Source organism: Pinus tabuliformis, chromosome 1_2 (genome assembly GCF_031772625.1).
Source record: "Pinus tabuliformis cultivar Carrire ecotype Pingquan chromosome 1_2, CPIR1, whole genome shotgun sequence".
In the NCBI taxonomy this organism is placed as follows: domain Eukaryota; kingdom Viridiplantae; phylum Streptophyta; class Pinopsida; order Pinales; family Pinaceae; genus Pinus; species Pinus tabuliformis.
In genome coordinates, this window is record NC_142298.1 from 150,248,806 (window position 1) to 150,263,192 (window position 14,387).

Below are 14,387 nucleotides of genomic sequence, written 5' to 3' on the forward strand. Positions count from 1 at the left end.
TATTCTCTCTAGGAGTTGTAGAGAATGTGAGAATATGCCATGCCTGAATGTGCCTCTTAATCAATGGGTACGTATGCAGAACGATGAGTCCTCGGGCACCAGCGAGATAAAGGTCTTGAAACTGATAATGAGACTAGGAGACATTCTGAAGGCTAGCAATGATAGTGACAACACTCTCCAGAGCTGTGTACACAAGTCATGCAACCGAGTTGGTTCATTTTTGCATATAATAGAAGAGATTCTTGATTCGCAATTATCCGAGGGTAATGGGGACAATCATTCTCGCTTAAATTTATGAATAATTTTTACATCATGATGAAGCATAAAGGGAAGAGTCAGTGGGTTGGTGAGATGCTCAAGTGGTTGAATCGGCTATCAATTTTCACATAGTAGTGGCACTTTACACGTGCTTTAGTGGGGGCAGGAAGAATAAGTCAGTTGGTTGGATGGAAATTATATCTTTTATGATTTCTTGATATGGAGATGACATGTACAATGACAAGGTTATGAGGTTTTCACACATTCATGAGAAGAGCACATGTCCAGCTGTTGGAGCAAGTTCTTATCTCTCCTTTCAGCAGGGTTACCTATAATAAAATTCTGCATTTATCACTCAATTATGATACGCAGAGAAGTGTGATTACATTGTAATTTTTGGCCACTTTCATGTTTCTCGAGGTAGGTAATTCATATTGTTTAAGGAAATTCACAAATATTGAGGCAGTTGTCACACCTTTCGAGGCATTTTCAAGTTATTTGTGGACATGAGAACAGGGAGGATCTTAAACTGTTTGGCATTGTTTGAGTTGTTTGTGGTTTAATTTTAAGGCCAATTTGCACATGATACATGTGGGGATGTTATAATGGTTATGGGATACTTTGATGATATAGAAAGGTCACTTGTGTAACATCATGTAGCTATTCCAATGGGGTGATGCCACATATTATATTTAACTAATGATACACACATAATCACGGTAATAACATAATATCATATATGAAAACTATAAACCATAAACAACAAATATGCTATAAAATATATTTTCGATATTTATTTGATAAAATCTATCGATTGGTTGCATACCTTGGACATTCTTCCCAACCATATATTCTACTGCTCTAGCTCTCTCAATAGTGGATCATCCCCTAGTTAGGGCCATGATTCCATAAGGATAACTACTTACCTAAAGCCAACTATGGTACACAATCAATACCAAATATGAATAGAGCTACGGTACCAAACCCCAACAACACAACCAACGGTCTCACATCCCCCATCAACCCACACAACCCAAGGGAGTGCACCCCCTTCTTTGCTCCTATAGTCTATTGGGTTATGCCACTAACCTTTCATAGGTTTTAACTTGGCCACCCAAGTATGTCTAAGAGACATGCGGCTTTCAAGAGTTTTCACTGCCCTTAGGGGTCTCTAGGTACCCTCCAGGCCCTGAACAATGACACTATCCCTACACTTCTTCTTCCAGGGCTCCATCCTTCCCCAAGGCAGCCTAGAAAGAAGTGTACACTTACCCAAAGCTAGGGTCCTCAAGGTATATTAGCAAGGATCCTCCCAGGAATGATGAATAATAATTATCCCCCTTTACCTTTTATTTATAGCTTAATATAAATACTATTATATTAAAATTTTATAATATACTTTAATATTATCCCATAAAGTTACTTTAGGAATATTACAATAGTAAAATTTATTTGGACCTATGAACCATGCCTTGGTTCCACCTTCTCACCTTTCCCTCTCATGGAGCCCTAGACCCCCATACTCTTTCTATCCCTTGGTCTATAACCATGATGTCATTTATTAATACATATGCATTTACATGTTACATCTACTAGTTTTGTTGGCCTTTTATTTCATAAGCGCTTTGGCCTAACCACATAGACAATTCAACCTCAAAAAATATATGTACACTAACTGACAAGCCTAATGCATTTATAGACACAAGCACATAGGCCTCAATAGAACTTGACTCACTAGCCTAATTAATGTGTTCCAACTCACCAACCTAGGTGTCACATATACATATGCATTAAAATTTGATTATTAAGATAGGGGTATTACATTCCCTTCCCCCTTATTTATGTACTGTACTCGGTGCATTGAGATACATGTATAACCAAAATTTGTAACAAATATGGGTAAAACTATTGCATGACATCATCATGCTCCTATTTCAATAATTACCATCATCATACCTATTAAATCATGGAATAAAAGAATAAGGAATTGTAATTGTTGAATTCATATACATTCTTATAAATAATTAAAATTGATAGTAAAAATTTTAAAAACTCCCTTTTTGCTAGAAATGCATTGCTAGAAACCAAATATTGAATGGTTGTAACTTTGTGGTGAACTTGTTGCCCATTGCTTTGGAATATCATCTCTAAAAATGTTGAATGTAGAAATTTTGAATAATACGACACATATTCACAGAGATTATCATGATTATACACGTATAAGTGGAACATGCATAATACATAACAACCTCTACGTTGATCATCAATTTACAGAAGCAGAAACATTCATAGGCGCACATAGAAGCATCAATCACACATATCAACACAGTATTTTCCCGGGGAAAGCATCTCGCCAACTATCTATATATTATAATGATTGAATCATGTAACAATACATAGTACAATACTCCTCACAAGTACTCAGTACTATCTCCACATGCTACACACAATACAACTCAGATCTGATCTCCAAATCTCCCCCACTGCTTGCCTGCCTCCACAGCTCAATACCTACACAAGAATGAATGAGAATGGTTTACCAAACTCGTATTTAACCTCCAAAGAATCACTCACACTGGGAAAGACGTGAGCAGAGGCTATAATACTTGGTATTGGCCAATTAATTGGCATACTCAATCCCTTTGATTGTGCAAATCATCATGCACAACTATAGTCACAACTGATAGCAATCTGATCCTCTAACACCTGTCCCTGCTGAACTGAACATGCACTGACATGCAACTGAGTTAACTGATGTATTCTATAGTTGCACTATGAGTTAATAATTAGTTTAACAACTCATCATTAGTCTATTTGTAGTTAGACTAATTACAACTAGTTTAACCAAGTCAAACTGAACACAACTCCATCAACTCTACAATCAACTCCACCAAACTCAACTGATTGAGTTCTAACTGAAGTCATGCATGCAACAACTCAACTGACTCATAAGAAAAACGTATTTCCTTCTGATAGCTGCATGTGCCACATCTGTAGCTCAAACTAAAGTGCTCCAAGAGAATAAGATCAAGTTTATAGTCCAAATATTATTATGAGACAATAATATTTGACTTTTCTATTTTTGACAGCCAGTCTAAAAATAGACTTTGATCACTCCTGCTATGATCATCCCTGCTGGGATCAAAAAATAGAACTTGCGCCATAATTTGTCTGCGGGCCCACTTAGTGAAGGCGACTCCTTTCCACTAAGCTCCATCATCTTGTTGCATTCTCAACAAGCATTTCTTGTTGCACACTTTTCAACACCTTGTACATTGTTTAAATCACTAAAAACTATAGTTGGAAGGACCATATTCTTGATCTTTGGATCCATTGTTGCTCTTAGCCTCTAAAACATATCTCTAAATGGAGAGAATGGGTTTTGGAATCTATTTGTTTCCTATCCATTAAAAAATCCGACTTTAATCCTTTATTAAAATGATAAAGCTCCAGATCCTTGTTGTAGGAACAAATTGCATTACCCTATCCATTGAAAAAACTCGATTTTAATCCTTTATTAGAATGATAAAGCTCTAGATTCTTGTTGTAAGAAGAAATTGCATTACCATATTTTGCAAGACCAGCATATGACACCCCAAACATATTATAACCCATGGACCAATCTTCCTTAATTTCGACTGATTTCTTAGTATCCTTCCTCATAGTTTCCTAAGGTAAATGTAATATGGATGTCTTGCAAGCATCCCCAAACCTTGAGCTACAAGGTTAAGAGCACCATTATTATAAACAAAGGTACCAATCCAACAATTTTTTCCTTTCTAAAAAATGAGGTCAACCATCAAGGTTATAGCCTTCTTATAGAATTATATCAAAAACATCATGGGTATCAAACAACCGTCCATTATCTAGAATTTGTTAAAACAAATTTATTATGTCAATAGACATGTCTATTTTGGAATAGGGTTTCCATAATTTTAATTTAATTATCAATATTTATTAGGTGGATGGTACAGATTTAACCTCCATAGAATATCCTAGAATATTCTTAGTAGTATATACAAATCAAAGATTGAGATTTAATTCCAAAGTAGTGGTGCTTTTTTTTCCATTTTAATTAAATTCATTAATTAAAAAAAATGCCATATAAATAAGTCATGGTATTGGTCCATGGCATTGTAACAAAGCCTATTTACATATTAAAAATTTCCATGATAAAGTGAAGGTGAATCTCTATGGTTAATAATATTCTTACATATTTCTTTTAAATGTATATTTTTCCGAGGAAAAAAACCGAGCTTTTCTATTAATATGAAAATAAAAAAGCTACAAGCAGATGATTAAACATTCAGCAGAGAAACTGCCTGAGACAGAGAGGTAAGAACCATCCTTCTCCGTGAAGTCATCGAGCAAGTCTTTTGCATATAGACATAAACACCAAGTTCAGCTGAACTCGGCCTGTCACAGCCAAAACAACGGCTGTTTAAGAAGTACCCGGGTCTCCATTTTCGGGAAAGCAACCCGTTAATTGTCAAAAAATAGAAAAACAGAGTTTTTTAAACTTTTCTAAGTCTATGAGCATGGAAATAAACATGTGATAATCGATCACAGGAAACATATGCCTCCAGAACCAAAAAATATTAAGTCCGTTAATCCTGGAGCATATTCAACAAGAAAAAAAAAAACCACTATGAGTAAGGGGCCAAATCCGTCTCACGGATCTGGTCCTGAAGCTGCTCTTTTATCCTCCACGAACCCACAACCTGTTGTAGACCTGCTTTAGAATACCGGTCTGCCTCATCATTTTTGTCCCTGTAAATATGTTCAAGAGAGAAAAAAGAGAAAGAAACTTTTAGATTCTGAATTTCTTCTAACAGAGGCATCAACATATAATTCCGACATCTAAATTTGCCATTGACCCAGTTGACAACATTTGAGGAATCACCAAAGATCTGAACTGTGAGGACCTGTCTGTGAATGAGCCAGCAAAGGAGAAGTTTTAAGGCTGAAAGTTCGGCATAGTTATTTGTGCCCATCCCAAGACCCACCGAGGCTTTAAGCGAATGTGAAGGACTGAGATGGATAATGATTCCGGCTCCGGCATAGTCGTTTTGAGCTGCCCCGTCAAAGAATGCCCAGGGTATGCCTTCCCTAATCCGGATTTCTTTCTGCTGGTTTGAGGAGGACGTACCTTCCGGTTCAGGTATGCTAGTAAGGATAGCAGAGCTCTGAATTGCAATTACCTGCGCCAGGATAGCTTTTTCATTGAAAATACTTCTATTCCGGGCTATCCAAATGCCCCAACAGATAATGGGTGGAAGGTTCCTCAAGTTCTTCTCGGGATAGTTTGTCCACCAAAAATCCCAAGCTGCAGCTAGATCTCCCCCTTCCCATTTGGAATTTATGTTCAAAAGCTTTTTAGATTCTTCCCAGACTAGTCTTGTAAAAGAGCACTCCACAAATAAATGTGAAATGGATTCCGAGGCTAATAGACATAAGGGGCATCTGCTCGGCCCCTGCTTGAACCGAGCTTGAAGGATTTCCCAGGTAGGGATCTTTCTTTTAAGCGCACACCAGAGGAAGATTCTGGCTTTCTTGGGGCATTTCAGCTTAAAAAGGGGTTTTGCCCACCAAACAGGAGGATCCCATCCCTTCCTCTTCATCAGGAAATTGTATCCAGCCTTTGGTGAATATAGACCAGTTTCCGAGTGAGCCCACACTAGGGAGTCAGGGAGGTCCTTTATTCTTACATTTGAACGCTTGAGTTCTTGAGTGAAGGCCTGCCATTCAATTCTCCAGAAGGGGTCAATCCCCAGCTCCTCTACAGATTTCCATTCCTGCCCCCAAATGGAATATACATCCAAATTTGCAATCTGATTTAAACTGTGAATTCCCAAAGAATCTATATGAGCAAGGAGACCGGGAGACAGTGCAAAAAGATTATTGCAACCAACCCACGGGTCCCTGCCAATCCGTAGACTTTCTCCGTTCCCCACCTGCCAAGCGAGTCCTTGTTCAATGATTTTGAATGCCTCTGAAGTGGCCTTCCATATTACCGAGCAGTTCCTACCTTTTTTGTTTGGGCTCCGGATCCAATCCTCCAGGGGGACTGGGTCAATGTACTTCCTTTTAACTACTCTGGTCCAAAGGTTCTCTGCTTTTATAATACGCCATCCTGATTTTGCGGCCAGAGATTGACTAAAATCCACGAGCTGCTTGATGCCCCAACCCCCCCATTCCTTTGGTCGAGCAATCTTATCCCAGGCAACCCAAGGAAGGACTGAATCTTCTTTGGCTCCCGACCACAGAAATCTGCTACAAATTTGTTTTATTTTATGAAGGACACCTTTTGGGATCCAGGTCAACGCCGCCCAAAATACCGGGATGGCTTGAAGAACAGAGTTTAATAGAGTAAGTCTGCCCGCCCTTGAAAGCCACTTGAAACTCCAATGGGAGATCCTTTGTTCAATTTTAGCCACTAACCAGTTCCAGTCCTGCTTTCTGTAAGCATGCGGTTTTAACCAAAATCCCAAATACTTGAAAGGCTGATCCATACTGCATATTTCAAAAGGAAGGTAAGATGTGATCAATATCTCCTCTTGCCTGGAGAAAGCTTCCATTATTAGATGAGACTTCCTGGGATTTATTTGGAGCCCTGTAGCTTTCAGAAATATATCAAGAATATCTTTGAGCGCTTTTAGTTCATTAATATTTCCATTTGTAAACAATAGAATATCATCAACAAATAGGAGGTGGGTTATGAAAAGATTTACAGCAACTTCCAAACCTGTAATCAAACCTGCTCTCTTGGCTTTTAAAATCAGTCTGCTGAGGCCTTCAGCTGCCAGAAGAAAAAGAAGAGGAGACAGAGGGCATCCTTGTCTCAAACCTCGCTGACTCTTGAAAAATTGTGATGCTGCCCCATTGATCAAAACAACAAAACTTACATTTGAAATACACCCCATGATCCAATTTATGAACTCCACCTTGAACCCGAGGTGGGTCAATAACAGTCTGAGATATGACCAGCTAATCCTGTCATAGGCTTTGGACAGATCCAACTTTAGCACTGCTCCTTTTTTCTTTGCAAGTCTAATGCTATGGATGGTTTCCTGGGCCACCCCAATGGCTTCATGAATTTGTCGACCGTCCAGGAATCCAAATTGCTCGCTGGATATGCAAACTGAAAGAATAGGCTTCAGTCGGACCGCTATGATCTTTGCTATAATCTTGTATATAGTATTACAGAGAGAGATGGGTCTGAAATCTTCAAAAGATTCCGGATCCTCTTTCTTTGGAATGAGAGCTATGAAAGTTGCGTTGAATGGGCCATATATTTCTCCTTTTTTCCTTGACTCCTCCACAACATCTGTTAACTCATCCCCAATCTGCTCAAAGAAGTGAGTAAACAGTTCAATGGTCCAACCATCCGGACCAGGGCTTTTGTCCTTTGGCATTGATTTTATAACATATTCTACCTCCTCCTTTGTTACTTCTCTGCAGAGATTTTCTGCTTCCTCCTCCTCCACAAACCGAGGGAAAGCTTGAGCAGTTCGAATGATTTCAGCTATAGAGATTCCCCCTTGGTCAGCAAAAAGGGATTGGAAATGATTCTTCCCCAGGTTTGAGACCGCCTCGAAAGTGGAGTACTCTCTCCCCTCAGCATCCTTTAATTTCCAAATAGTATTTGCATTTTTCCGCCCCTTTGCATAATTATGGAAAAATTTTGTATTTTCATCCCCTGCTTTCAGCCAAATAGCCCTACTTTTCAGCCTCCATTCCTCTTCTTTGTCCAGAAGTATCTTTGCTCTGCTCTTTTCTAACCCCAATATTCTATCCTTCGCCTCTTGTGTAATGTAAGCATCAGCATCAGGGTCTTCTAGCTTACTAAGCTCCTCCTCAATTCTAATCAATTCCTCGTTTGATTTCCTCTTCCTGTCTGCAGCCCATTCAATGGTTGCCCTCTTCAACCTTTTTAAGTTCTCCAGAAAGTGAGCTCCTTTGTTTTCCGGTGGGGGAGAGCTTGGATGCCTCCAAGTATTCCTAAACATCTGAATAAAGGACTCCTCCTGAAGCCAAGAAGCATTGAACTTAAAAGGGGAGGCCGGCTTGGGGGGAGTCTTGGAGAATTCTAGGTAGATAGGAAAATGATCCGAGTTTCCCCCATCACCAACCCATTGTCTGAAGAGAGGGATGTAAGAAGCCAAAGACTCATTTATAAGAAACCGATCCAATCTTTTAGCAATTCTCTCCTCTCCCGTTCTTCTGTTTCTCCAGGTCGGCTTTGCCTTGATTATGTTAACATCAATCAGATTATGAGTCTGTAAGGCTTTTAGGAAAAAGTCGGCCAGAGGATCTTCCCTTGCATTGGGCCCCCAGGCTTCTGCCATCCCCAAAGAAAAATTTAGATCTCCCCCTATCAGCAATCTTTTGTCTTTTAACAGCTCTTTCGAGAGGAAGTCATCCCAAAATGGTGCCCTGCCCTGGCAGGGACCATATACATTGATGGCCATAAAAGGCAGATCAAAATCAGGCGAAAGGATCTCCAACCCAAGAGCGTGGGACACGCCCCAAGAATTTATAACCTTAAATCTTCCCTTTTTGTAACCAATAGCAAGGCCTCCAGAGTGTCCGGCAGCATCCAGAGCAGTGAAAACCCAACCCGGGAATAGAGAGCAGAGCGAGGACTCAACATCAGCACTATTGCCCAGAGTTTCCTGAAGAAAAATCATATCCGGGTTGTGGCGGGAGATCAAATCTTTTAAAGCTAGTTTTTTGGGTTTACTAGCCAACCCCCTACAGTTCCAAGAAAAACAGATCATTTGATAACTGTCTCAGGGGGTTTCGCTGCTCTAAGCGCCCCAGGGATCGACATTTGTTTACCATCCGCCACATCAAATTTGGCCTTAACTTGGGCTTTTGAAAGAAGAGATTTCCTCCCTCTGCCTTTTTTTTGATGACTCTTCGAAGACTCAGGACAGAGTCCACCAACCGATTCCGGGACAGTCAGATGGCTAGCAGGTCTTTTACTGTGAGATCTGAGGTTGTAGTGTCGGACAGGTGATGAAAACCCCGATGTCTGGCTCATTCTAGATAGGTCCTCACAGTTTAGGGTTAAAGAGGGGAGGGCTTCTGAAAGAGACTCAATGTTTTGAAGTGGATCTTCTATATTTGTAGCCATAGGAAAATCCGAAGACAAGACACCAATTACTGATTCTGAATTTGTAGAAAGATTTAAAGGAGAGTGCTTCATACCAGTTTGAACGTCCGCAGGAGGGCCGCCTGGAGCGTCCAAAGATATTCCTTTGATTGGTTGTTCATCATCATCACGGATCGGTATCACTTCCTCCCGCTGCATGTCTGCCTCCTCCCGGGTGTCATGATCTGAGCTGTGATGCTCTGCCTCTGTAAATTTTTCCTCCACCGGTTCCTCGTTTTCCCTCAGGATATCCTCCAAAACCCCTTCTTTGCTCTTCATCTTCCTTCGTCTTTTCCCCAAAGGGCAGTCCCTAGCTAGGTGACCGTATTCATGGCAGCGGTGACATCTGAAGGGGAAAAGTTCATAATCGAGAACCTGCTCATACACATATTCCCTGTACTGCAGAGTGACCGTTTTTGCCAGACCTTCCGACGGGTCTAGCCTAACGAGGATTCTCGCCACAGCTCTTTCAAAGGTGTGGAGGTAGGATCTCTCTGCGTCCAGAAAAGTGCCCAGATGATTCCCAATGGACTTGAAAACTGAGTCAGCCCAGAGGAAGGGGGGAAGGTTTGGGGCTCTAACCCATACAGGAAGTTCTTTTACCTTCTCCTTTGAAGCATCGAACATAGGCGACCAACGTTTAAAGAATACCGGGCGATTTCCGAAGGCCCAGATTCATTCCTCGACCCACTCCATTGCCTCTTTGCAGTCAAATTTTACCATGAACCATCCTTTGACCAGTGTAGCAGTCGTGAAAGAGCTTGCCGGAGTCTTCGACCACTGACTATCTGCCCACTATTTGAGGAATTTGCCTGAAACATATCTTCCTCTCACTCTTCCCACCAGGGTGCTCTCCGCCACCTCCAGAGTGTCTTCAACCTGAACGTCCATTCCTAATACCAGATTTGTAACCTTCTTTGTTTTCCACGATTTGACTTTCTTTCTCTTGACCCCTACCTTTTCTGCATTAAGAGCTGAGTCTCGTTCTCCTGCACTAGGGTTTGAGTTATCAGCATCCCTGTTCTGACCGTTTTCTTCATTTCCATTTCTCAAATCCTCTGTCCTAGGTGGGGTTTCAACCAGCCCATCCACTGGACTCCCAGCCTCACCAGAGGCCGAAGAGTCGCCTCCATTTGACTTACCTAAATCAGAAGGGAAAGCGAAAACCTCCGCATTTGGAAATTTAACCGCACCCACTAACGCCTCTTCCTCCCTAGAGGGTTTCTGCGGCGGATCTTTTTGGAAAAGGGTTTTGAATACAGTCGAGCGATTATTTCCAACCCCTAGCTCCTTTTCAGAACTCTGAACCCCTCCCACAGTCCTCCACACCCCTTTGGAATGTGGAAAATTTATGATATCCTCTAGACCTCCCGAAGAGACAAAAATTTTTGATGGGGAGAGGGACTTACTGGGTGGCGGGGCGAGATTTTTGCAGAAAGATGATCCCGACCATGCATGTGGATTGGCCGCGTCCAAACCCCTATCTCCAGCACTGAACGCTTCTTCAGAAACCCTACCTCCAACTCCAAAACTGTTTGAGAGCTCCAGATTCTCGTCCAACAGCCCTTTTACCACATTGGATCGCCATATGCCTCCGCCCGAGAGCAATGCGGTTGCTTGACTGACAGACTGCCCAAAAAACGCATCGATGTTTTCCGCCGTGGCCTCCTTTCCCCAGACGGAGAGAATGTCTTCCGGGGATGGTTCTAAGTCGACAGCTTCTCGAGGATTAACCATGGTAAAAACTGCCCCGTTAAACCCTTATACCTCCCTTCAACCGCTAACCGTTGATTGCTGCAAAAACGCCAGGTCTTCGAAACCTCCGGAGGACACAGAAAATAGAAAAAACAAACTACGGGATCCACCATAACGGAAAGGTTAAAGCTGTATACGGGCAAGTTAATCGAACGCCGTTCTGCACTGACCCGAACGCCGTTTGCATCTTCCAGCTGGCGATCCCCGCTACTGTCCACCACGATTTCCTTGTTGACCCAGCCCGCTGCAGACCTACCCCTGTACTGCACAACCCGTGACTGTGACACCTGCATCACCTAGGCCTAGGGCCTAGGGTTCCAGGATCGAAACCAGATCTCTCCATCGTCAAAACCTATTTTTTGCTTCCTCTTTAAGCCTAACTAACTTCAATTGATTTCCCCTGATAGCTATATTTCTTTTAAATGTATATATGTTTAACTTATATATTAATTATTTTATCATTAATAATAATTATTATTTTAAATAAAGTTATAATTTAGTTAATTCTTATTATTTTTTAAAGTGTTTTGATGCTTATTGTTAATTGATGCATATCAACATTTACCAACCATTTAATTTATATGGTTGCACTAGTATTTATTATTTTCTAAACTTGAACCAACCATTTCAGTAAAAAAAAAAATCCTTTCAATTTCCTAAACCATAACTTTTCTAGTTAAAATTCCAACATCCACGACATAAAAACCATTAATTATACTAGCGAGTTGATTGAAAATGAAGATGGAAGAATCCCTTTCTCTAAAGCCCTTTAACCATACATGTGCCACTGAACATTTGTTTTATTGTTAGAGTGTCATCACTCTTTTTTGCCAAATCAATCTTCAACAACTCTTAGGAATATTTATGAAACATTTCAATATAGTAATGAAGCAATTTGCATTCCTTCAACTTCATAAGATTACAATCATGGGGGCATCATTGGGGGAGAAATACCATACCACGTGGGTTCATATTGGGGGATATATATTGAGGAAAAAATGGCATAATGTATTGGGGGATATATAGGGGGTAAAGGGTTTTTATATTCATAGGTATAAAAAATGGAGCTCAAAGTTAATGAAAAAATATAAAGGGGTATAAAAAATGTGAAAAAATGGATACTTACAATGTCTAGTGGATAGTAGGGGTTTTCTAAATTGGGAAGGTGTATTGGATTTATATTGGCAGTGAGTTAAATAATGTGATTTTTAGAGGTATTTTCCAATATGTAGTCGAGTTAAGGGTATTGTTTAATATGCCATGAACATATGTGATAGGTCAAAGGTTCATTGAGTGAAACCCACATGATTACAATATTCCACCAAATAGCATACAATGGAATGTACTCTACCACATGCCCAAAAATTGTTAACTTTCTAAAATGAATCCAATACATGTCCGCTTTGCTAACTTTTTTTTTTTTCATTTCAACATTTCATGATTGTAAACACCAAACAAGTGGCATGTGGAAAATATATAATGTGTTGTCCCCAATTAATAAGTATATCACACATGCAAAACACAACCTTAGCATTGCAAAACTAGAAATATGTTGTTGCTATATAAGTGAAAATATATAGCTTGCCTCTTGAACTTCTTTAAAATCCTGAAGATGATAAAAAACATGAGTCAAATCTTGTGTCCTCACTTCAACAATGCAATTTCGAATTCTTTCAAGTTCAATCTCCCAAGATGATGTATCAAATTCCCTAAATGATGTATCTTTATTGAAGTATTCTGCATTCATATCATTAGGTGTCATAACTTGGAAATACATCTCGAAGTTTTCCCATATTGGGGGCCTTGCTTGATACATCTACACTTCAACATTTGAAAGATACCAATGCCACTTCTCTTGGAGGTTATTTTCTTCCTTTTATGCCCCTCCACTACCAATAGAATGAGGAATAATGGTTCCATTTCTATAGCCTCCCAAAGCTTGTTTTCCTATCTTCCCACTTAAACTTCCTTGGTTACAAATATTATCAATGTTCCCTTTTCTATGTCCTGTTTGGAATTTGACAAATAGTCCACTTTTGAAGTGTCTCAACCACAAATTTAAAATCTTGTTCTTGGATCAACTCACAAGTGTCACCACCCATTCTAGAAGTAATATTACTAGAGTACACAATCTCTGCTTCATTAAATAAATGGAAAGAGTATTGATTGAACACCTCACCTACTGTTACACAATATTTTGTCACACCTCTTGCACTTCCCTGTGACATACCCTGAAGTGCCCAAAACATGACCATTATGCAGTGTACTCATTCATATATGCAGTTCAGATCCTCCCTAAGACATTGATTAGAAAATTCCTTGAGCTTCCCCTAAAGGAAATAGCTCTTAAACCCTAATTTAAGGATCGTCGCTCTTATGAGGCAAAAAACCACGATGATCGGATGTTGCACTATGCCAGACCCAAGATGACATCGCTTTGTTTGCTTATATACCCACGATGATCCCAAAAAGGCAATTTTTACAAAGAGGATGAGAAGCTTCATGATCTAGAAGCTTCCAGAGCGGCGAGCTGGAGGTTGTTCGACGTAGATGAGATCAAATTCTCCCAACTTGACCTCTTGGTCTTATCCCTATGAGTTACCTCCTTGATATAAGGGCCTAATCCTATCTTTGTAGAGATCTTAACTCCCTTTCCCAACCTATATTGTCATCCTCTCCCATTCCCAAACTGTTGGTCAGGTTAGAGGTTGGGTTGGTCTATGTCTATTTGCACCCTTATGCTAAGCTTGTGCCTAGAGGCTATTGATTAGACTTGGAGAATTCTTGGCTTGGACTTGGATTACCACTCAAGGAGAGCCTTTCAACATCAAGGCTTTTGGTTGTAAGCTTCCCTTTATTTCCTAATAATATACAACTATTGGTTCATCTTCCCAAAATATATATGTTCATGTATTTATTAGCTTGACATTCCTTGATCAGTTAAGTAGGTTGTTATTGGATTTTCTTTTTGTTTTGGCATGCTTTGTCGTCTCTTGATCACTTGTGCAGGTACATAAACACTGAGATAAGAAGGAACAAGTCCATGACACAAGCGATTCGAGGCCCTCAACAAAGGAAATCATAATAGCATCAGAATAAGGTAGGTCATCTCTTTCATTCTACTTTTCAATTATAACTTAGGAAGATGTCTAGTTGATTGTCACTTCATTTGCTAGACCCATTCATTGGGATAGAGGGATCATCTCTATCCATAGAG